The sequence below is a fragment of the Cydia pomonella genome, unplaced genomic scaffold (genome assembly GCF_033807575.1).
Source record: "Cydia pomonella isolate Wapato2018A unplaced genomic scaffold, ilCydPomo1 PGA_scaffold_29, whole genome shotgun sequence".
NCBI lineage: Eukaryota > Metazoa > Arthropoda > Insecta > Lepidoptera > Tortricidae > Cydia > Cydia pomonella.
The window spans coordinates 307040-311435 of record NW_026907864.1 but is presented as its reverse complement, the minus strand read 5'-3'; positions in this window follow the sequence as shown (position 1 = coordinate 311435).

The window sequence follows — 4396 nt, the reverse complement described above, 5'->3', positions numbered from 1 at the left end:
GAGGACGCGTTTGTTTCTATAAAAAATGCACTGGCAGCGGATAACACGCTCGCGCATTTTAACCCTGATGCACGAATCATTTTGACAGTGGATGCGTCACCCTTTGGCCTTGGGTCGATTTTATCGCAATTGGGGGATGATGGAGTTGAGCAACCCATATCCTTCATGTCTAGGAGTTTAAATGCCGCGGAAAAACGTTATAGTCAAATTGAAAAAGAGGCAACTGCAATCGTTTTCGGTATTACGAAATACCATCAATACTTGTATGGCAGAGCAACACCATTTATTTTACGAACGGATCATAAGCCCCTTTTATCAATTTTTAATCCCGCAAAAGGGGTACCGGAAGTAACCGCAAATAGACTTCAACGGTATGCCCTATTTTTAACCGCGTATAATTACACTATCGAGTACGTTAGTAGTGCACACAACACGGCAGATTTTCTTAGTCGCTCCATGGCAGTGACGTCATCATTGCAATCTGAGCGGAGCGGCGAGGCGGCCGCGGCGGCGGGGGCCGATACGGATCGCGCCTCGTATATTCATTTCGTAGCAGAAGCCGGTTCGCCGCCCGCTTCCGTTTGTGATGTACGCCGCGCTATAGAAACAGACACTGTTTTATCACGTGTAGTGGGTTATGTTTTAAACGGATGGCCCAATAAAATAACAGATAAAGCGATTAAACCGTATTTTGACTGTAGGATCGAGCTCTCCGTGGAAAACGGTTGTTTAATGAGAGGCGCTAAATTGATAGTTCCAAAAACTCTAAGAAGCCAAGTTATAATGGATTTGCATAGAGGTCATTTAGGGGTCGCTAAAATGAAGGCAGCAGCGCGTGATCGGTTCTGGTGGCCCGGACAGAGCGCGTGCATAGAACACGCAGCCGCCGCGTGCGCAGTATGCACGCAGCTACTCCCCACGCCCCGCCGCGCCCCCCTTACGCCCTGGGAGTACCCACCTGATTTTTTTTATAGAGTACATCTTGACTTTGCAGGTCCGATTAATAATAACATGTTTTTGATAGCTGTCGATGCTTATTCAAAATGGGTTGAGGTTTTTGACGTTAGCAACGGTTTCGGTTCGAGAGTTGTCATAAATTGCTTAGGTGAATTGATGTCTAGGTTCGGGTTAATAAACACAATTTGCACAGATAACGGCACATCGTTCACGTCAACAGAATTCGCAGCGTTTTGTAATACGAATGGTATTTCTCATGTCACGATTCCTCCATACAACCCGGCAAGCAACGGTCAGGCAGAAAGTTATGTGAAGATTTTTAAAAAAGCTTTGAAAGCCATTCTGCTGAGCGGTGTTCAAAAAAAGGACCTAAAAATGAAAATACACGAATTTTTATTTCAGTACCGAAATTCTAAACATTCATCCACGAACCGATCACCAGCGGAGGTTTTATTCGGTAGGAACCTACGATGTAGATTGGACTTAATGAATCCACTCCCACGGGTTTCATCCGATGCAGCATTGTGTGAAACCGTTCGTAAAAATCAGTGTTCGCAGATGCAACAGTACCGTGGCAGTAGGAACATTATTTTTAAGCCGAATGACATAGTTATAGTGAAAGTGTACAAGGGACAAAGAGCGTTTTGGTCTAAAGCATTGGTGAAGAAACAATTAGGGAGATCGACGTATTTGGTTCAATGTGAACAATCAGACCGCTTAATAAAACGACATAAAAATCAAATATACATGTATAGGGGGGAGGAAGATGCCATGGGGCAAACTGAACCGGAAAACCAAGATGTTGCCCGACCGGGGCAAAAACCCTTGGCCCCCGATAACATGCCAGCTATAGTTATAGAGGCTGCTCCATCAAATACTCCACAAGTGTCAGCGGTACCATCAGCTGTGGCAGCCCCAATGGCGCTCTGTAACTTGCCCGCTCCGGCTACGACACCAACGTCATCGACCACGACAGAGTTAGAGGAATGGACCGATTGTCCAGAAGCACAGGAACCTGGTATAAGTGATTCTGTCAATGTCCACACGCCGACACTACCGGCATCGGAGTCGGTGCCTGATGAACCGGCGGGACCAAACGCGGCCCCGAGAAAGACTAAACGCGCTCGGAACCTGGTGGATTATAGACAATTTTTCTAATTTAACTTCTTTTGGTTGTTTAAAACTATTGGTGGAGGGATGTTAGGTTTAAGATATCGGGTAGATAGGATTTTCACGTCAGCCGGTTGCAGCCGGCAACAGTCCTGTCAGTCGGAATATAGATATACGATAAACGGCCGTGTCTCATTTCTCGGCACCCTTTTCCCTCCAAAATAACATCTACCATATTTTTAAAATCAATAAAATGGGAACTTACTTCTGACTTATTCTTCATGAGATAACCGAAGCTTTTCCTGGTACAGTCATCAGTGAATGTCAGCAAGAAGCGGGCTCCATTCCAAGTGCTGACTTGCATCGGACCACACACGTCACTGTGGATCAGCTCCAGTGGTTTAGTAGCACGTCCACTTCCTTGCCTAGGAACAGGTGTCACAGACATCTTCCCAGTAAGGCATGGCACGCAGCTGCTTGGCAAATCGTGTTTATTCTGAAAAACGACACCAACACACTGATCTCCTCCACCCAGAACGTACATACCGTCGCGATGCAGGTGTGCTAAGCGTCTATGCCAAAGATGCATTGGCGCGGGCACGGCAGCATTGGCACTCTGTAATCCCTGCCTAGAGTGAAGAGACGCAGAGTGACCTAATTTGGGAATGTGCTGCTCTTGCAACTTAAGTCTATAAAGCCCATTACTTTTGTTAGCAGATAAGAAACAGTTGCCTGTGATTTTACATGAATTTTTATAGTAAATATTACAGGATTGTTTATCAAAAACGACAATGCAATCTTTTTCAGTGATTTGATTTACTGATAATAAATTACTTGCCAGCTGTGGCACAAAAATTACATTATCTATACAAGTTTTCTCATTAAGAGGAACTTTACCTATGAGCTCACTGCTAAGCTGTTCTCCATTAGCAATAGATATCAAACACTTTTTCTTTTTGGTTTCATGAAGAAGTTCTTGATTTCCTGCTAGGTGAACCGTTGCGCCACTATCAATGATGAAGTCTTCAGAGGTACATGCGGAGTAGGCAGCAGCATACAATGTGTGATCTTCTTTATTTGCCTTTGCTTCCTCACGTTTCCTCTTGAAACATCTGCGGGCCACATGTCCATTGCGCTTGCAATATGAGCATAAAAGCTTGGTGTTCTTCCTCTTTATCATGTACGCTGTTGATGTATCATTGTTAGTCTGAATGTTGCTTTTCCGATGATCTTCCTGTAAAAGTCGAGTACGGACGATTTCACTAGTGAGTGTGTTTGTTAATCCAGCTGTTTCCAAGCCAGATACTAAAACATTGTATTCTTCTGGCAATCCGGAGAGCAATATTTCGGCCACTTCGCCATCTTCAATATTCTTCCCTATATCAGAGAGCTGGGCGACGAGCTTCATCACACCTTCTATGTAGTCAGACATGCAGGAGAAATTGTGGTACTCAACTCTATGTAACTGTCGGAGTAAGAGTACTTTCCTGTAAAGTCCTTTGTCTTCAAAGGCGTCAGCGAGCTTTTTCCAGGCATCCTTGGATGTTGTACAGTTTCTTACAAGCTGATATAAGCTGGGTTGAATTGAAAGGCAGATGCGCGCCAGCGCCCTCGCGTCCTTGCCGCCGTCCGCGTCGGAACCATCGACGCAGCCCCACAAATTTTCCAATGTTAACATCATTTTAATTGCAAATTTCCAAGATAAACAATTATCCAGTCCGTGCAGCTTTTCAATTAATGTAGAAGTAGCAAAATGATTTGATGATTGTGATTCCGCCATTTTGAGGTTATACCTCGTGCTCGTGAAAGTCGACAACACTCAAGTTTTATTCTACACGAACACAGGTCCTGTTATTCTAACAGTAAAAACCCTTCATGGGATAAAACAGTAGACCTTTTTTTCTGGACCACTAACCTTTTAGCAGAGTTGAGAGCGCAGGAAGGTTTTCGTGGTGGCGGACACAAATCAAACAATCATCTTCATGCAGGAATTATATTGAATAATTAATATGCATTTGGAATTAGGTACACACAACGACTGTAGAGACTTCGTATTTCAATTATGTTTTAAAATAAATTAATGGACGACACATATTATAACTTACAGCTACATAGGCGGCTTGTCAGAAATGAGAGAGAGAGAACTCTATGGTCACCTAGCTCTTTATAGGAAGGGAGCATAGACAACCATGAAAAGTGTATTTTTCTAACAAACTCGACGGATGTTCGGTGGGACTGAGATAAAGGATAATTTCCCAGCACTATACTAATATCTACCTACATTACGCGAGTGGCCGTGTATGGCAGTAGAAAAATAGAAAATGCCAAG